Raw genomic sequence first — 19,280 nt, 5'->3', positions numbered from 1 at the left:
AATCTCTTGTTAACAAATTTTCCTCCATATGGGAGAGTACCCGGTCCGCACTCCTTCTGTCATCCGAGCGTATGAAAAGACACGCTGACAAAAAACGTCTTGATCCTCCTCAATTCCGCCCTGGGGATAAAGTCTGGCTCTCGTCCAAATATGTCCGGCTCAAGATCCCTTCCTATAAGTTAGGGCCTCGGTTCATCGGCCCACTGGAGGTCATCAGTCAGATCAACCCGGTGGCCTATAAATTGAAACTCCCGGCCAACTTACGGATCCCTAACTCCTTCCATGTGTCTCTCCTCAAACCTGTGGTGCTTAACTCTTTTTCCAAGTCTACAGGTACGCCTCCTGCTCCGGTTTCTGCTGAGGACGAGTTTGAGGTAGAGAACATTCTTGCCACCAAAAGGGTAAGAGGAAAGACCTTTTTTCTGGTAGATTGGAAGGGGTTTGGTCCTGAGGAGAGAACGTGGGAGCCCCGGGAGAACATCCATGCCCCTCTCATCCTAGCTAAATTTCTGTCTGGCCTAAAAAAGGGGGGGCCTAAACGGGGGGGTACTGTAGCGCTGGCGTCCCTGCCCTCTGCTAGGCAGGGACGCTGCTCCCCTCACCGCTCTGCTCCGTGCCCGGCGTCCTCTCTCCGCTCTGCTGTCAGCGCGCGCTCCTTCCCGGCGTCCTCCTCCCGCTCTGCTCTCAGTGCGCGCTCCTTCCCGGCCCCTGTGCTTAGGGCGCGCGCGCGCGCGCTCCCCTCCTCTTAAAGGGGCCGCGCGCGCCGTCCTAAGGAGTCCCCGGCCAATGGCCGGAGGACTTCATCATATATAAGGCACCTCCTCCAAAATGGAGGTGCCCGAGCAATGTTGTTTGCACCTGTGTCTCACCTGTGCTTCAGCCCTCAGGTCCCGTTGCCAGTTACCTGCCAGTTACCTGCCAGTTTCCTGCCAGTTTCCTGCTAGTTACCTGCCTGATTCCTGCCTGAATACTTGTTACCTGCCTGCCTGCCTGAGGTCCGACGGTCTGCCTTACAACTCCGGTCAGTCTGTCTAAGGACCAACTTGTCCGCTCACCTGGGAGCGCACATCAGCTACCTGCCTGCTTGCCTGAGGTCCGACGGTCTGCCTTACAACTCCGGTCAGTCTGTCTATGGACCAGCTTGCCCGCTCACCTGGGAGCGCTTCTCCGCTACCTGCCTGCTTGCCAGCCCGGAGGCTCCGTTGTCACGTGCTGTGACCACCAGCTATCTCAGAGACTCTTGCCCGCTCACCTGGGAGCGCATCTCCGTTACCTGCCTGCTTGCCAGCCCGGAGGTCCCGTTGTCACGTGCGGTGACCACCAGCTATTCCAGAGACTCTTGCCCTCTCACCTGGGAGCGCTTCTCCGTTACCTACCTGCCTGCCAGCCCGGAGGTTCCGCCGTCACGTGCCGTGACCACCTGCTATTCCAGAGACTCTCGCTTGCTCACCTGGGAGCACACATCTACCATCTGCCTGCTAGCCTACCCGGAGGCTCTGCCATCACAGGTCGTACCTACCCCTTACCCAGAGACTGCCCTGATCACTTGCCGTAACTCCCTGTCCGTTCACCCAGAGACTGCCACCCGCTCCCTTACAAGGGCCGCCCCCTTGTATAGTAGCTCAGAGGTTCCGCCTCCCGGACCCGTTACATAATGTAATGTAATGCAATGCTAACTATCTAGCTCTCCCTCTATACTTCCTTTTGGATAAACAGACATATTAGGCAAGCATTTTGGAGCTTTCACCTAAATAACTACAGGTGGTGAGATAAGCTGCACAATATAATTGACCTTTCAGTATATTGTTGCACACACACCATCTATTTAGCAAATGCCCTTGTTATCAACAGCAGCCTTTTAAACTCACCTGAGCTAACAGGTATGTGAGCTGGTTACTCTGCTGCACTTAAAATTTCTTTTTTGGTTTGCTACAATGGCTTTTCTGAAACGTTGTCTCCCTCTGCTGGAACACTGACTTCTTTCATTTAATGCCTGCAGACTATAAAAGAGAAACCAACCCAAAAAGTTTGGTTGATTAGTCTGTGGCATTCTTTTAAACTGTTGCTTATGGCGGTCTCTGTGAGCTTCTCAGTGACATTCAGCCATCCAGGTATCCCGCCTGCAGTAGACGGAATGTGGCAATGGAACGCTGGCTGCGCGTGTCATAATAGGCTCTGAGCCTTTATATACCTGCGCACAGCAGCAGCCACCTTCAGTCTGCTGCTGGACAGCCAGCAGCAGCAGCAGCAGGAGAGGTAATTAATCAGCAACCCTCCTGCTAAGGGTAGACAGCTGCTCGTTCCACCCCCCCCCCCCGCCTTAATTGGTTCTCCTCCCTTCCAACGGTGTTGAGGCGGGTGGGAACAGCCGGGGGTTGAGGGTACTGTGCTAAAAGAGGTGGAGTTATGCAGATCTAAAACGCGTGGATTGCAGCAGCAGCAAGCCGAAAAGTGCAGGCATGTGAGGGATCTAGAGGTTGACAGCATGTCTTCTTAACGGGAGTCCAGGTGGCCATCTCCACAAATGGACTTTTCAGAATCCTTGGGTGGCACCGTAGTCGGAAACCAATTCTGGTTATCGCTTCTCGGCCTTTTGGCTAAGATCAAGTGTAGTATCTGTTCTTATCAGTTTAATATCTGATACGTCCCCTATCTGGGGACCATATATTAAATGGATTTTTAGAACAGGGAGATGGAAAAAGAGCTTGCTCTGTCCACTCCACGCATTGACCTGGTATTGCAGTATCTCCAGGACCGGTGCACCCCTTCTTTAATGCAGTTTCTAAAATCAGAAAGAATTGAATTCAATGCTTTTTGTTCATTTTGCTTGTTTGTCGGATTTTGGGATGGACTCTTTGGCTTTGCTTTTCTTCTCCTCATTGGATTTTTCATGTTAAAAGTTGCAGAAGCCAGATGACAAGCTCATTTTGGTTCAACTTCAGCAACTGTGCATTGCATTGCCATGTAATGTAATGTAATGCAATGCTATCTATCTAGCTCTCCCTCTATACTTCCTTTTGGATAAACAGACATATTAGGCAAGCATTTTGGAGCTTTCACCTAAATAACTACAGGTGGTGAGATAAGCTGCACAATATAATTGACCTTTCAGTATATTGTTGCACACACACCATCTATTTAGCAAATGCCCTTGTTATCAACAGCAGCCTTTTAAACTCACCTGAGCTAACAGGTATGTGAGCTGGTTACTCTGCTGCGTTTAAAATTTCTTTTTTGGTTTGCTACAATGCCTTTTCTGAAACGTTGTCTCCCTCTGCTGGAACACTGACTTCTTTCATTTAATGCCTGCAGACTATAAAAGAGAAACCAGCCCAAAAAGTTTGGTTGATTAGTCTGTGGCATTCTTTTAAACTGTTGCTTATGGCGGTCTCTGTGAGCTTCTCAGTGACATTCAGCCATCCAGGTATCCCGCCTGCAGTAGACGGAATGTGGCAATGGAACGCTGGCTGCGCGTGTCATAATAGGCTCTGAGCCTTTATATACCTGCGCACAGCAGCAGCCACCTTCAGTCTGCTGCTGGACAGCCAGCAGCAGCAGCAGCAGGAGAGGTAATTAATCAGCAACCCTCCTGCTAAGGGTAGACAGCTGCTCGTTCCACCCCCCCCCCGCCTTAATTGGTTCTCCTCCCTTCCAACGGTGTTGAGGCGGGTGGGAACAGCCGGGGGTTGAGGGTACTGTGCTAAAAGAGGTGGAGTTATGCAGATCTAAAACGCGTGGATTGCAGCAGCAGCAAGCCGAAAAGTGCAGGCATGTGAGGGATCTAGAGGTTGACAGCATGTCTTCTTAACGGGAGTCCAGGTGGCCATCTCCACAAATGGACTTTTCAGAATCCTTGGGTGGCACCGTAGTCGGAAACCAATTCTGGTTATCGCTTCTCGGCCTTTTGGCTAAGATCAAGTGTAGTATCTGTTCTTATCAGTTTAATATCTGATACGTCCCCTATCTGGGGACCATATATTAAATGGATTTTTAGAACAGGGAGATGGAAAAAGAGCTTGCTCTGTCCACTCCACGCATTGACCTGGTATTGCAGTATCTCCAGGACCGGTGCACCCCTTCTTTAATGCAGTTTCTAAAATCAGAAAGAATTGAATTCAATGCTTTTTGTTCATTTTGCTTGTTTGTCGGATTTTGGGATGGACTCTTTGGCTTTGCTTTTCTTCTCCTCATTGGATTTTTCATGTTAAAAGTTGCAGAAGCCAGATGACAAGCTCATTTTGGTTCAACTTCAGCAACTGTGCATTGCATTGCCATGTAATGTAATGTAATGCAATGCTATCTATCTAGCTCTCCCTCTATACTTCCTTTTGGATAAACAGACATATTAGGCAAGCATTTTGGAGCTTTCACCTAAATAACTACAGGTGGTGAGATAAGCTGCACAATATAATTGACCTTTCAGTATATTGTTGCACACACACCATCTATTTAGCAAATGCCCTTGTTATCAACAGCAGCCTTTTAAACTCACCTGAGCTAACAGGTATGTGAGCTGGTTACTCTGCTGCGCTTAAAATTTCTTTTTTGGTTTGCTACAATGCCTTTTCTGAAACGTTGTCTCCCTCTGCTGGAACACTGACTTCTTTCATTTAATGCCTGCAGACTATAAAAGAGAAACCAACCCAAAAAGTTTGGTTGATTAGTCTGTGGCATTCTTTTAAACTGTTGCTTATGGCGGTCTCTGTGAGCTTCTCAGTGACATTCAGCCATCCAGGTATCCCGCCTGCAGTAGACGGAATGTGGCAATGGAACGCTGGCTGCGCGTGTCATAATAGGCTCTGAGCCTTTATATACCTGCGCACAGCAGCAGCCACCTTCAGTCTGCTGCTGGACAGCCAGCAGCAGCAGCAGCAGGAGAGGTAATTAATCAGCAACCCTCCTGCTAAGGGTAGACAGCTGCTCGTTCCACCCCCCCCCCCCGCCTTAATTGGTTCTCCTCCCTTCCAACGGTGTTGAGGCGGGTGGGAACAGCCGGGGGTTGAGGGTACTGTGCTAAAAGAGGTGGAGTTATGCAGATCTAAAACGCGTGGATTGCAGCAGCAGCAAGCCGAAAAGTGCAGGCATGTGAGGGATCTAGAGGTTGACAGCATGTCTTCTTAACGGGAGTCCAGGTGGCCATCTCCACAAATGGACTTTTCAGAATCCTTGGGTGGCACCGTAGTCGGAAACCAATTCTGGTTATCGCTTCTCGGCCTTTTGGCTAAGATCAAGTGTAGTATCTGTTCTTATCAGTTTAATATCTGATACGTCCCCTATCTGGGGACCATATATTAAATGGATTTTTAGAACAGGGAGATGGAAAAAGAGCTTGCTCTGTCCACTCCACGCATTGACCTGGTATTGCAGTATCTCCAGGACCGGTGCACCCCTTCTTTAATGCAGTTTCTAAAATCAGAAAGAATTGAATTCAATGCTTTTTGTTCATTTTGCTTGTTTGTCGGATTTTGGGATGGACTCTTTGGCTTTGCTTTTCTTCTCCTCATTGGATTTTTCATGTTAAAAGTTGCAGAAGCCAGATGACAAGCTCATTTTGGTTCAACTTCAGCAACTGTGCATTGCATTGCCATGTAATGTAATGTAATGCAATGCTATCTATCTAGCTCTCCCTCTATACTTCCTTTTGGATAAACAGACATATTAGGCAAGCATTTTGGAGCTTTCACCTAAATAACTACAGGTGGTGAGATAAGCTGCACAATATAATTGACCTTTCAGTATATTGTTGCACACACACCATCTATTTAGCAAATGCCCTTGTTATCAACAGCAGCCTTTTAAACTCACCTGAGCTAACAGGTATGTGAGCTGGTTACTCTGCTGCGCTTAAAATTTCTTTTTTGGTTTGCTACAATGCCTTTTCTGAAACGTTGTCTCCCTCTGCTGGAACACTGACTTCTTTCATTTAATGCCTGCAGACTATAAAAGAGAAACCAACCCAAAAAGTTTGGTTGATTAGTCTGTGGCATTCTTTTAAACTGTTGCTTATGGCGGTCTCTGTGAGCTTCTCAGTGACATTCAGCCATCCAGGTATCCCGCCTGCAGTAGACGGAATGTGGCAATGGAACGCTGGCTGCGCGTGTCATAATAGGCTCTGAGCCTTTATATACCTGCGCACAGCAGCAGCCACCTTCAGTCTGCTGCTGGACAGCCAGCAGCAGCAGCAGCAGGAGAGGTAATTAATCAGCAACCCTCCTGCTAAGGGTAGACAGCTGCTCGTTCCACCCCCCCCCGCCTTAATTGGTTCTCCTCCCTTCCAACGGTGTTGAGGCGGGTGGGAACAGCCGGGGGTTGAGGGTACTGTGCTAAAAGAGGTGGAGTTATGCAGATCTAAAACGCGTGGATTGCAGCAGCAGCAAGCCGAAAAGTGCAGGCATGTGAGGGATCTAGAGGTTGACAGCATGTCTTCTTAACGGGAGTCCAGGTGGCCATCTCCACAAATGGACTTTTCAGAATCCTTGGGTGGCACCGTAGTCGGAAACCAATTCTGGTTATCGCTTCTCGGCCTTTTGGCTAAGATCAAGTGTAGTATCTGTTCTTATCAGTTTAATATCTGATACGTCCCCTATCTGGGGACCATATATTAAATGGATTTTTAGAACAGGGAGATGGAAAAAGAGCTTGCTCTGTCCACTTCACGCATTGACCTGGTATTACAGTATCTCCAGGACCGGTGCACCCCTTCTTTAATGCAGTTTCTAAAATCAGAAAGAATTGAATTCAATGCTTTTTGTTCATTTTGCTTGTTTGTCGGATTTTGGGATGGACTCTTTGGCTTTGCTTTTCTTCTCCTCATTGGATTTTTCATGTTAAAAGTTGCAGAAGCCAGATGACAAGCTCATTTTGGTTCAACTTCAGCAACTGTGCATTGCATTGCCATGTAATGTAATGTAATGCAATGCTATCTATCTAGCTCTCCCTCTATACTTCCTTTTGGATAAACAGACATATTAGGCAAGCATTTTGGAGCTTTCACCTAAATAACTACAGGTGGTGAGATAAGCTGCACAATATAATTGACCTTTCAGTATATTGTTGCACACACACCATCTATTTAGCAAATGCCCTTGTTATCAACAGCAGCCTTTTAAACTCACCTGAGCTAACAGGTATGTGAGCTGGTTACTCTGCTGCGCTTAAAATTTCTTTTTTGGTTTGCTACAATGCCTTTTCTGAAACGTTGTCTCCCTCTGCTGGAACACTGACTTCTTTCATTTAATGCCTGCAGACTATAAAAGAGAAACCAACCCAAAAAGTTTGGTTGATTAGTCTGTGGCATTCTTTTAAACTGTTGCTTACGGCGGTCTCTGTGAGCTTCTCAGTGACATTCAGCCATCCAGGTATCCCGCCTGCAGTAGACGGAATGTGGCAATGGAACGCTGGCTGCGCGTGTCATAATAGGCTCTGAGCCTTTATATACCTGCGCACAGCAGCAGCCACCTTCAGTCTGCTGCTGGACAGCCAGCAGCAGCAGCAGCAGGAGAGGTAATTAATCAGCAACCCTCCTGCTAAGGGTAGACAGCTGCTCGTTCCACCCCCCCCCCGCCTTAATTGGTTCTCCTCCCTTCCAACGGTGTTGAGGCGGGTGGGAACAGCCGGGGGTTGAGGGTACTGTGCTAAAAGAGGTGGAGTTATGCAGATCTAAAACGCGTGGATTGCAGCAGCAGCAAGCCGAAAAGTGCAGGCATGTGAGGGATCTAGAGGTTGACAGCATGTCTTCTTAACGGGAGTCCAGGTGGCCATCTCCACAAATGGACTTTTCAGAATCCTTGGGTGGCACCGTAGTCGGAAACCAATTCTGGTTATCGCTTCTCGGCCTTTTGGCTAAGATCAAGTGTAGTATCTGTTCTTATCAGTTTAATATCTGATACGTCCCCTATCTGGGGACCATATATTAAATGGATTTTTAGAACAGGGAGATGGAAAAAGAGCTTGCTCTGTCCACTCCACGCATTGACCTGGTATTGCAGTATCTCCAGGACCGGTGCACCCCTTCTTTAATGCAGTTTCTAAAATCAGAAAGAATTGAATTCAATGCTTTTTGTTCATTTTGCTTGTTTGTCGGATTTTGGGATGGACTCTTTGGCTTTGCTTTTCTTCTCCTCATTGGATTTTTCATGTTAAAAGTTGCAGAAGCCAGATGACAAGCTCATTTTGGTTCAACTTCAGCAACTGTGCATTGCATTGCCATGTAATGTAATGTAATGCAATGCTATCTATCTAGCTCTCCCTCTATACTTCCTTTTGGATAAACAGACATATTAGGCAAGCATTTTGGAGCTTTCACCTAAATAACTACAGGTGGTGAGATAAGCTGCACAATATAATTGACCTTTCAGTATATTGTTGCACACACACCATCTATTTAGCAAATGCCCTTGTTATCAACAGCAGCCTTTTAAACTCACCTGAGCTAACAGGTATGTGAGCTGGTTACTCTGCTGCGCTTAAAATTTCTTTTTTGGTTTGCTACAATGCCTTTTCTGAAACGTTGTCTCCCTCTGCTGGAACACTGACTTCTTTCATTTAATGCCTGCAGACTATAAAAGAGAAACCAACCCAAAAAGTTTGGTTGATTAGTCTGTGGCATTCTTTTAAACTGTTGCTTATGGCGGTCTCTGTGAGCTTCTCAGTGACATTCAGCCATCCAGGTATCCCGCCTGCAGTAGACGGAATGTGGCAATGGAACGCTGGCTGCGCATGTCATAATAGGCTCTGAGCCTTTATATACCTGCGCACAGCAGCAGCCACCTTCAGTCTGCTGCTGGACAGCCAGCAGCAGCAGCAGCAGGAGAGGTAATTAATCAGCAACCCTCCTGCTAAGGGTAGACAGCTGCTCGTTCCACCCCCCCCCCGCCTTAATTGGTTCTCCTCCCTTCCAACGGTGTTGAGGCGGGTGGGAACAGCCGGGGGTTGAGGGTACTGTGCTAAAAGAGGTGGAGTTATGCAGATCTAAAACGCGTGGATTGCAGCAGCAGCAAGCCGAAAAGTGCAGGCATGTGAGGGATCTAGAGGTTGACAGCATGTCTTCTTAACGGGAGTCCAGGTGGCCATCTCCACAAATGGACTTTTCAGAATCCTTGGGTGGCACCGTAGTCGGAAACCAATTCTGGTTATCGCTTCTCGGCCTTTTGGCTAAGATCAAGTGTAGTATCTGTTCTTATCAGTTTAATATCTGATACGTCCCCTATCTGGGGACCATATATTAAATGGATTTTTAGAACAGGGAGATGGAAAAAGAGCTTGCTCTGTCCACTCCACGCATTGACCTGGTATTGCAGTATCTCCAGGACCGGTGCACCCCTTCTTTAATGCAGTTTCTAAAATCAGAAAGAATTGAATTCAATGCTTTTTGTTCATTTTGCTTGTTTGTCGGATTTTGGGATGGACTCTTTGGCTTTGCTTTTCTTCTCCTCATTGGATTTTTCATGTTAAAAGTTGCAGAAGCCAGATGACAAGCTCATTTTGGTTCAACTTCAGCAACTGTGCATTGCATTGCCATGTAATGTAATGTAATGCAATGCTATCTATCTAGCTCTCCCTCTATACTTCCTTTTGGATAAACAGACATATTAGGCAAGCATTTTGGAGCTTTCACCTAAATAACTACAGGTGGTGAGATAAGCTGCACAATATAATTGACCTTTCAGTATATTGTTGCACACACACCATCTATTTAGCAAATGCCCTTGTTATCAACAGCAGCCTTTTAAACTCACCTGAGCTAAGAGGTATGTGAGCTGGTTACTCTGCTGCGCTTAAAATTTCTTTTTTGGTTTGCTACAATGCCTTTTCTGAAACGTTGTCTCCCTCTGCTGGAACACTGACTTCTTTCATTTAATGCCTGCAGACTATAAAAGAGAAACCAACCCAAAAAGTTTGGTTGATTAGTCTGTGGCATTCTTTTAAACTGTTGCTTATGGCGGTCTCTGTGAGCTTCTCAGTGACATTCAGCCATCCAGGTATCCCGCCTGCAGTAGACGGAATGTGGCAATGGAACGCTGGCTGCGCGTGTCATAATAGGCTCTGAGCCTTTATATACCTGCGCACAGCAGCAGCCACCTTCAGTCTGCTGCTGGACAGCCAGCAGCAGCAGCAGCAGGAGAGGTAATTAATCAGCAACCCTCCTGCTAAGGGTAGACAGCTGCTCGTTCCACCCCCCCCCCCGCCTTAATTGGTTCTCCTCCCTTCCAACGGTGTTGAGGCGGGTGGGAACAGCCGGGGGTTGAGGGTACTGTGCTAAAAGAGGTGGAGTTATGCAGATCTAAAACGCGTGGATTGCAGCAGCAGCAAGCCGAAAAGTGCAGGCATGTGAGGGATCTAGAGGTTGACAGCATGTCTTCTTAACGGGAGTCCAGGTGGCCATCTCCACAAATGGACTTTTCAGAATCCTTGGGTGGCACCGTAGTCGGAAACCAATTCTGGTTATCGCTTCTCGGCCTTTTGGCTAAGATCAAGTGTAGTATCTGTTCTTATCAGTTTAATATCTGATACGTCCCCTATCTGGGGACCATATATTAAATGGATTTTTAGAACAGGGAGATGGAAAAAGAGCTTGCTCTGTCCACTCCACGCATTGACCTGGTATTGCAGTATCTCCAGGACCGGTGCACCCCTTCTTTAATGCAGTTTCTAAAATCAGAAAGAATTGAATTCAATGCTTTTTGTTCATTTTGCTTGTTTGTCGGATTTTGGGATGGACTCTTTGGCTTTGCTTTTCTTCTCCTCATTGGATTTTTCATGTTAAAAGTTGCAGAAGCCAGATGACAAGCTCATTTTGGTTCAACTTCAGCAACTGTGCATTGCATTGCCATGTAATGTAATGTAATGCAATGCTATCTATCTAGCTCTCCCTCTATACTTCCTTTTGGATAAACAGACATATTAGGCAAGCATTTTGGAGCTTTCACCTAAATAACTACAGGTGGTGAGATAAGCTGCACAATATAATTGACCTTTCAGTATATTGTTGCACACACACCATCTATTTAGCAAATGCCCTTGTTATCAACAGCAGCCTTTTAAACTCACCTGAGCTAACAGGTATGTGAGCTGGTTACTCTGCTGCGCTTAAAATTTCTTTTTTGGTTTGCTACAATGCCTTTTCTGAAACGTTGTCTCCCTCTGCTGGAACACTGACTTCTTTCATTTAATGCCTGCAGACTATAAAAGAGAAACCAACCCAAAAAGTTTGGTTGATTAGTCTGTGGCATTCTTTTAAACTGTTGCTTATGGCGGTCTCTGTGAGCTTCTCAGTGACATTCAGCCATCCAGGTATCCCGCCTGCAGTAGACGGAATGTGGCAATGGAACGCTGGCTGCGCGTGTCATAATAGGCTCTGAGCCTTTATATACCTGCGCACAGCAGCAGCCACCTTCAGTCTGCTGCTGGACAGCCAGCAGCAGCAGCAGCAGGAGAGGTAATTAATCAGCAACCCTCCTGCTAAGGGTAGACAGCTGCTCGTTCCACCCCCCCCCCGCCTTAATTGGTTCTCCTCCCTTCCAACGGTGTTGAGGCGGGTGGGAACAGCCGGGGGTTGAGGGTACTGTGCTAAAAGAGGTGGAGTTATGCAGATCTAAAACGCGTGGATTGCAGCAGCAGCAAGCCGAAAAGTGCAGGCATGTGAGGGATCCAGAGGTTGACAGCATGTCTTCTTAACGGGAGTCCAGGTTGCCATCTCCACAAATGGACTTTTCAGAATCCTTGGGTGGCACCGTAGTCGGAAACCAATTCTGGTTATCGCTTCTCGGCCTTTTGGCTAAGATCAAGTGTAGTATCTGTTCTTATCAGTTTAATATCTGATACGTCCCCTATCTGGGGACCATATATTAAATGGATTTTTAGAACAGGGAGATGGAAAAAGAGCTTGCTCTGTCCACTCCACGCATTGACCTGGTATTGCAGTATCTCCAGGACCGGTGCACCCCTTCTTTAATGCAGTTTCTAAAATCAGAAAGAATTGAATTCAATGCTTTTTGTTCATTTTGCTTGTTTGTCGGATTTTGGGATGGACTCTTTGGCTTTGCTTTTCTTCTACTCATTGGATTTTTCATGTTAAAAGTTGCAGAAGCCAGATGACAAGCTCATTTTGGTTCAACTTCAGCAACTGTGCATTGCATTGCCATGTAATGTAATGTAATGCAATGCTATCTATCTAGCTCTCCCTCTATACTTCCTTTTGGATAAACAGACATATTAGGCAAGCATTTTGGAGCTTTCACCTAAATAACTACAGGTGGTGAGATAAGCTGCACAATATAATTGACCTTTCAGTATATTGTTGCACACACACCATCTATTTAGCAAATGCCCTTGTTATCAACAGCAGCCTTTTAAACTCACCTGAGCTAACAGGTATGTGAGCTGGTTACTCTGCTGCGCTTAAAATTTCTTTTTTGGTTTGCTACAACGCCTTTTCTGAAACGTTGTCTCCCTCTGCTGGAACACTGACTTCTTTCATTTAATGCCTGCAGACTATAAAAGAGAAACCAACCCAAAAAGTTTGGTTGATTAGTCTGTGGCATTCTTTTAAACTGTTGCTTATGGCGGTCTCTGTGAGCTTCTCAGTGACATTCAGACATCCAGGTATCCCGCCTGCAGTAGACGGAATGTGGCAATGGAACGCTGGCTGCGCGTGTCATAATAGGCTCTGAGCCTTTATATACCTGCGCACAGCAGCAGCCACCTTCAGTCTGCTGCTGGACAGCCAGCAGCAGCAGCAGCAGGAGAGGTAATTAATCAGCAACCCTCCTGCTAAGGGTAGACAGCTGCTCGTTCCACCCCCCCCCCGCCTTAATTGGTTCTCCTCCCTTCCAACGGTGTTGAGGCGGGTGGGAACAGCCGGGGGTTGAGGGTACTGTGCTAAAAGAGGTGGAGTTATGCAGATCTAAAACGCGTGGATTGCAGCAGCAGCAAGCCGAAAAGTGCAGGCATGTGAGGGATCTAGAGGTTGACAGCATGTCTTCTTAACGGGAGTCCAGGTGGCCATCTCCACAAATGGACTTTTCAGAATCCTTGGGTGGCACCGTAGTCGGAAACCAATTCTGGTTATCGCTTCTCGGCCTTTTGGCTAAGATCAAGTGTAGTATCTGTTCTTATCAGTTTAATATCTGATACGTCCCCTATCTGGGGACCATATATTAAATGGATTTTTAGAACAGGGAGATGGAAAAAGAGCTTGCTCTGTCCACTCCACGCATTGACCTGGTATTGCAGTATTTCCAGGACCGGTGCACCCCTTCTTTAATGCAGTTTCTAAAATCAGAAAGAATTGAATTCAATGCTTTTTGTTCATTTTGCTTGTTTGTCGGATTTTGGGATGGACTCTTTGGCTTTGCTTTTGTTCTCCTCATTGGATTTTTCATGTTAAAAGTTGCAGAAGCCAGATGACAAGCTCATTTTGGTTCAACTTCAGCAACTGTGCATTGCATTGCCATGTAATGTAATGTAATGCAATGCTATCTATCTAGCTCTCCCTCTATACTTCCTTTTGGATAAACAGACATATTAGGCAAGCATTTTGGAGCTTTCACCTAAATAACTACAGGTGGTGAGATAAGCTGCACAATATAATTGACCTTTCAGTATATTGTTGCACACACACCATCTATTTAGCAAATGCCCTTGTTATCAACAGCAGCCTTTTAAACTCACCTGAGCTAACAGGTATGTGAGCTGGTTACTCTGCTGCGCTTAAAATTTCTTTTTTGGTTTGCTACAATGCCTTTTCTGAAACGTTGTCTCCCTCTGCTGGAACACTGACTTCTTTCATTTAATGCCTGCAGACTATAAAAGAGAAACCAACCCAAAAAGTTTGGTTGATTAGTCTGTGGCATTCTTTTAAACTGTTGCTTATGGCGGTCTCTGTGAGCTTCTCAGTGACATTCAGCCATCCAGGTATCCCGCCTGCAGTAGACGGAATGTGGCAATGGAACGCTGGCTGCGCGTGTCATAATAGGCTCTGAGCCTTTATATACCTGCGCACAGCAGCAGCCACCTTCAGTCTGCTGCTGGACAGCCAGCAGCAGCAGCAGCAGGAGAGGTAATTAATCAGCAACCCTCCTGCTAAGGGTAGACAGCTGCTCGTTCCACCCCCCCCCCGCCTTAATTGGTTCTCCTCCCTTCCAACGGTGTTGAGGCGGGTGGGAACAGCCGGGGGTTGAGGGTACTGTGCTAAAAGAGGTGGAGTTATGCAGATCTAAAACGCGTGGATTGCAGCAGCAGCAAGCCGAAAAGTGCAGGCATGTGAGGGATCTAGAGGTTGACAGCATGTCTTCTTAACGGGAGTCCAGGTGGCCATCTCCACAAATGGACTTTTCAGAATCCTTGGGTGGCACCGTAGTCGGAAACCAATTCTGGTTATCGCTTCTCGGCCTTTTGGCTAAGATCAAGTGTAGTATCTGTTCTTATCAGTTTAATATCTGATATGTCCCCTATCTGGGGACCATATATTAAATGGATTTTTAGAACAGGGAGATGGAAAAAGAGCTTGCTCTGTCCACTCCACGCATTGACCTGGTATTGCAGTATCTCCAGGACCGGTGCACCCCTTCTTTAATGCAGTTTCTAAAATCAGAAAGAATTGAATTCAATGCTTTTTGTTCATTTTGCTTGTTTGTCGGATTTTGGGATGGACTCTTTGGCTTTGCTTTTCTTCTACTCATTGGATTTTTCATGTTAAAAGTTGCAGAAGCCAGATGACAAGCTCATTTTGGTTCAACTTCAGCAACTGTGCATTGCATTGCCATGTAATGTAATGTAATGCAATGCTATCTATCTAGCTCTCCCTCTATACTTCCTTTTGGATAAACAGACATATTAGGCAAGCATTTTGGAGCTTTCACCTAAATAACTACAGGTGGTGAGATAAGCTGCACAATATAATTGACCTTTCAGTATATTGTTGCACACACACCATCTATTTAGCAAATGCCCTTGTTATCAACAGCAGCCTTTTAAACTCACCTGAGCTAACAGGTATGTGAGCTGGTTACTCTGCTGCGCTTAAAATTTCTTTTTTGGTTTGCTACAACGCCTTTTCTGAAACGTTGTCTCCCTCTGCTGGAACACTGACTTCTTTCATTTAATGCCTGCAGACTATAAAAGAGAAACCAACCCAAAAAGTTTGGTTGATTAGTCTGTGGCATTCTTTTAAACTGTTGCTTATGGCGGTCTCTGTGAGCTTCTCAGTGACATTCAGACATCCAGGTATCCCGCCTGCAGTAGACGGAATGTGGCAATGGAACGCTGGCTGCGCGTGTCATAATAGGCTCTGAGCCTTTATATACCTGCGCACAGCAGCAGCCACCTTCAGTCTGCTGCTGGACAGCCAGCAGCAGCAGCAGCAGGAGAGGTAATTAATCAGCAACCCTCCTGCTAAGGGTAGACAGCTGCTCGTTCCACCCCCCCCCCGCCTTAATTGGTTCTCCTCCCTTCCAACGGTGTTGAGGCGGGTGGGAACAGCCGGGGGTTGAGGGTACTGTGCTAAAAGAGGTGGAGTTATGCAGATCTAAAACGCGTGGATTGCAGCAGCAGCAAGCCGAAAAGTGCAGGCATGTGAGGGATCTAGAGGTTGACAGCATGTCTTCTTAACGGGAGTCCAGGTGGCCATCTCCACAAATGGACTTTTCAGAATCCTTGGGTGGCACCGTAGTCGGAAACCAATTCTGGTTATCGCTTCTCGGCCTTTTGGCTAAGATCAAGTGTAGTATCTGTTCTTATCAGTTTAATATCTGATACGTCCCCTATCTGGGGACCATATATTAAATGGATTTTTAGAACAGGGAGATGGAAAAAGAGCTTGCTCTGTCCACTCCACGCATTGACCTGGTATTGCAGTATTTCCAGGACCGGTGCACCCCTTCTTTAATGCAGTTTCTAAAATCAGAAAGAATTGAATTCAATGCTTTTTGTTCATTTTGCTTGTTTGTCGGATTTTGGGATGGACTCTTTGGCTTTGCTTTTCTTCTCCTCATTGGATTTTTCATGTTAAAAGTTGCAGAAGCCAGATGACAAGCTCATTTTGGTTCAACTTCAGCAACTGTGCATTGCATTGCCATGTAATGTAATGTAATGCAATGCTATCTATCTAGCTCTCCCTCTATACTTCCTTTTGGATAAACAGACATATTAGGCAAGCATTTTGGAGCTTTCACCTAAATAACTACAGGTGGTGAGATAAGCTGCACAATATAATTGACCTTTCAGTATATTGTTGCACACACACCATCTATTTAGCAAATGCCCTTGTTATCAACAGCAGCCTTTTAAACTCACCTGAGCTAACAGGTATGTGAGCTGGTTACTCTGCTGCGCTTAAAATTTCTTTTTTGGTTTGCTACAATGCCTTTTCTGAAACGTTGTCTCCCTCTGCTGGAACACTGACTTCTTTCATTTAATGCCTGCAGACTATAAAAGAGAAACCAACCCAAAAAGTTTGGTTGATTAGTCTGTGGCATTCTTTTAAACTGTTGCTTATGGCGGTCTCTGTGAGCTTCTCAGTGACATTCAGCCATCCAGGTATCCCGCCTGCAGTAGACGGAATGTGGCAATGGAACGCTGGCTGCGCGTGTCATAATAGGCTCTGAGCCTTTATATACCTGCGCACAGCAGCAGTCACCTTCAGTCTGCTGCTGGACAGCCAGCAGCAGCAGCAGCAGGAGAGGTAATTAATCAGCAACCCTCCTGCTAAGGGTAGACAGCTGCTCGTTCCACCCCCCCCCCGCCTTAATTGGTTCTCCTCCCTTCCAACGGTGTTGAGGCGGGTGGGAACAGCCGGGGGTTGAGGGTACTGTGCTAAAAGAGGTGGAGTTATGCAGATCTAAAACGCGTGGATTGCAGCAGCAGCAAGCCGAAAAGTGCAGGCATGTGAGGGATCTAGAGGTTGACAGCATGTCTTCTTAACGGGAGTCCAGGTGGCCATTTCCACAAATGGACTTTTCAGAATCCTTGGGTGGCACCGTAGTCGGAAACCAATTCTGGTTATCGCTTCTCGGCCTTTTGGCTAAGATCAAGTGTAGTATCTGTTCTTATCAGTTTAATATCTGATACGTCCCCTATCTGGGGACCATATATTAAATGGATTTTTAGAACAGGGAGATGGAAAAAGAGCTTGCTCTGTCCACTCCACGCATTGACCTGGTATTGCAGTATCTCCAGGACCGGTGCACCCCTTCTTTAATGCAGTTTCTAAAATCAGAAAGAATTGAATTCAATGCTTTTTGTTCATTTTGCTTGTTTGTCGGATTTTGGGATGGACTCTTTGGCTTTGCTTTTCTTCTCCTCATTGGATTTTTCATGTTAAAAGTTGCAGAAGCCAGATGACAAGCTCATTTTGGTTCAACTTCAGCAACTGTGCATTGCATTGCCATGTAATGTAATGTAATGCAATGCTATCTATCTAGCTCTCCCTCTATACTTCCCTTTGGATAAACAGACATATTAGGCAAGCATTTTGGAGCTTTCACCTAAATAACTACAGGTGGTGAGATAAGCTGCACAATATAATTGACCTTTCAGTATATTGTTGCACACACACCATCTATTTAGCAAATGCCCTTGTTATCAACAGCAGCCTTTTAAACTCACCTGAGCTAACAGGTATGTGAGCTGGTTACTCTGCTGCGCTTAAAATTTCTTTTTTGGTTTGCTACAATGCCTTTTCTGAAACGTTGTCTCCCTCTGCTGGAACACTGACTTCTTTCATTTAATGCCTGCAGACTATAAAAGAGAAACCAACCCAAAAAGTTTGGTTGATTAGTCTGTGGCATTCTTTTAAACTGTTGCTTATGGCGGTCTCTGTGAGCTTCTCAGTGACATTCAGCCATCCAGGTATCCCGCCTGCAGTAGACGGAATGTGGCAATGGAACGCTGGCTGCGCGTGTCATAATAGGCTCTGAGCCTTTATATACCTGCGCACAGCAGCAGCCACCTTCAGTCTGCTGCTGGACAGCCAGCAGCAGCAGCAGCAGGAGAGGTAATTAATCAGCAACCCTCCTGCTAAGGGTAGACAGCTGCTCGTTCCACCCCCCCCCCCGCCTTAATTGGTTCTCCTCCCTTCCAACGGTGTTGAGGCGGGTGGGAACAGCCGGGGGTTGAGGGTACTGTGCTAAAAGAGGTGGAGTTATGCAGATCTAAAACGCGTGGATTGCAGCAGCAGCAAGCCGAAAAGTGCAGGCATGTGAGGGATCTAGAGGTTGACAGCATGTCTTCTTAACGGGAGTCCAGGTGGCCATCTCCACAAATGGACTTTTCAGAATCCTTGGGTGGCACCATAGTCGGAAACCAATTCTGGTTATCGCTTCTCGGCCTTTTGGCTAAGATCAAGTGTAGTATCTGTTCTTATCAGTTTAATATCTGATACGTCCCCTATCTGGGGACCATATATTAAATGGATTTTTAGAACAGGGAGATGGAAAAAGAGCTTGCTCTGTCCACTCCACGCATTGACCTGGTATTGCAGTATCTCCAGGACCGGTGCACCCCTTCTTTAATGCAGTTTCTAAAATCAGAAAGAATTGAATTCAATGCTTTTTGTTCATTTTGCTTGTTTGTCGGATTTTGGGATGGACTCTTTGGCTTTGCTTTTCTTCTCCTCATTGGATTTTTCATGTTAAAAGTTGCAGAAGCCAGATGACAAGCTCATTTTGGTTCAACTTCAGCAACTGTGCATTGCATTGCCATGTAATGTAATGTAATGCAATGCTATCTATCTAGCTCTCCCTCTATACTTCCTTTTGGATAAACAGACATATTAGGCAAGCATTTTGGAGCTTTCACCTAAATAACTACAGGTGGTGAGATAAGCTGCACAATATAATTGACCTTTCAGTATATTGTTGCACACACACCATCTATTTAGCAAATGCCCTTGTTATCAACAGCAGCCTTTTAAACTCACGTGAGCTAACAGGTATGTGAGCTGGTTACTCTGCTGCGCTTAAAATTTCTTTTTTGGTTTGCTACAATGCCTTTTCTGAAACGTTGTCTCCCTCTGCTGGAACACTGACTTCTTTCATTTAATGCCTGCAGACTATAAAAGAGAAACCAACCCAAAAAGTTTGGTTGATTAGTCTGTGGCATTCTTTTAAACTGTTGCTTATGGCGGTCTCTGTGAGCTTCTCAGTGACATTCAGCCATCCAGGTATCCCGCCTGCAGTAGACGGAATGTGGCAATGGAACGCTGGCTGCGCGTGTCATAATAGGCTCTGAGCCTTTATATACCTGCGCACAGCAGCAGCCACCTTCAGTCTGCTGCTGGACAG

The 19,280-nt window shown here is 46.2% G+C and overlaps 13 non-coding genes across 13 annotated transcripts; all 13 read left to right on the top strand.

Moving 5' to 3' along the window:
• The first annotated feature begins 2,577 nt into the window (after positions 1-2,577).
• LOC141242889 (U2 spliceosomal RNA) lies at positions 2,578-2,768 on the top strand. The gene has a single exon (XR_012307245.1). It is a non-coding gene; the product is annotated as a U2 spliceosomal RNA (small nuclear RNA).
• A 1,120-nt stretch (positions 2,769-3,888) lies between these two features.
• On the top strand, positions 3,889-4,079 carry LOC141242887 (U2 spliceosomal RNA). The gene has a single exon (XR_012307243.1). It is a non-coding gene; the product is annotated as a U2 spliceosomal RNA (small nuclear RNA).
• Positions 4,080-5,201: 1,122 nt separating this feature from the next.
• LOC141242886 (U2 spliceosomal RNA) lies at positions 5,202-5,392 on the top strand. Its single transcript, XR_012307242.1, has one exon. It is a non-coding gene; the product is annotated as a U2 spliceosomal RNA (small nuclear RNA).
• A 1,119-nt stretch (positions 5,393-6,511) lies between these two features.
• On the top strand, positions 6,512-6,702 carry LOC141242954 (U2 spliceosomal RNA). The gene has a single exon (XR_012307306.1). It is a non-coding gene; the product is annotated as a U2 spliceosomal RNA (small nuclear RNA).
• A 1,120-nt stretch (positions 6,703-7,822) lies between these two features.
• LOC141242885 (U2 spliceosomal RNA) lies at positions 7,823-8,013 on the top strand. Its single transcript, XR_012307241.1, has one exon. It is a non-coding gene; the product is annotated as a U2 spliceosomal RNA (small nuclear RNA).
• Positions 8,014-9,133: 1,120 nt separating this feature from the next.
• LOC141242884 (U2 spliceosomal RNA) lies at positions 9,134-9,324 on the top strand. Its single transcript, XR_012307240.1, has one exon. It is a non-coding gene; the product is annotated as a U2 spliceosomal RNA (small nuclear RNA).
• Positions 9,325-10,445: 1,121 nt separating this feature from the next.
• LOC141242883 (U2 spliceosomal RNA) lies at positions 10,446-10,636 on the top strand. Its single transcript, XR_012307239.1, has one exon. It is a non-coding gene; the product is annotated as a U2 spliceosomal RNA (small nuclear RNA).
• A 1,120-nt stretch (positions 10,637-11,756) lies between these two features.
• On the top strand, positions 11,757-11,947 carry LOC141242882 (U2 spliceosomal RNA). Its single transcript, XR_012307238.1, has one exon. It is a non-coding gene; the product is annotated as a U2 spliceosomal RNA (small nuclear RNA).
• A 1,120-nt stretch (positions 11,948-13,067) lies between these two features.
• On the top strand, positions 13,068-13,258 carry LOC141242920 (U2 spliceosomal RNA). Its single transcript, XR_012307274.1, has one exon. It is a non-coding gene; the product is annotated as a U2 spliceosomal RNA (small nuclear RNA).
• Positions 13,259-14,378: 1,120 nt separating this feature from the next.
• On the top strand, positions 14,379-14,569 carry LOC141242794 (U2 spliceosomal RNA). Its single transcript, XR_012307156.1, has one exon. It is a non-coding gene; the product is annotated as a U2 spliceosomal RNA (small nuclear RNA).
• Positions 14,570-15,689: 1,120 nt separating this feature from the next.
• On the top strand, positions 15,690-15,880 carry LOC141242919 (U2 spliceosomal RNA). Its single transcript, XR_012307273.1, has one exon. It is a non-coding gene; the product is annotated as a U2 spliceosomal RNA (small nuclear RNA).
• A 1,120-nt stretch (positions 15,881-17,000) lies between these two features.
• On the top strand, positions 17,001-17,191 carry LOC141242880 (U2 spliceosomal RNA). The gene has a single exon (XR_012307237.1). It is a non-coding gene; the product is annotated as a U2 spliceosomal RNA (small nuclear RNA).
• A 1,121-nt stretch (positions 17,192-18,312) lies between these two features.
• LOC141242879 (U2 spliceosomal RNA) lies at positions 18,313-18,503 on the top strand. Its single transcript, XR_012307236.1, has one exon. It is a non-coding gene; the product is annotated as a U2 spliceosomal RNA (small nuclear RNA).
• The last annotated feature ends 777 nt before the right edge of the window (positions 18,504-19,280 follow it).

The sequence above is a fragment of the Phyllobates terribilis genome, unplaced genomic scaffold (genome assembly GCF_046119375.1).
Source record: "Phyllobates terribilis strain yellow unplaced genomic scaffold, ASM4611937v1 Scaffold_1090__1_contigs__length_425415, whole genome shotgun sequence".
NCBI lineage: Eukaryota > Metazoa > Chordata > Amphibia > Anura > Dendrobatidae > Phyllobates > Phyllobates terribilis.
Note: the sequence above shows the minus strand (reverse complement) of the source record. Positions and strands in the feature narration are given on the sequence as shown.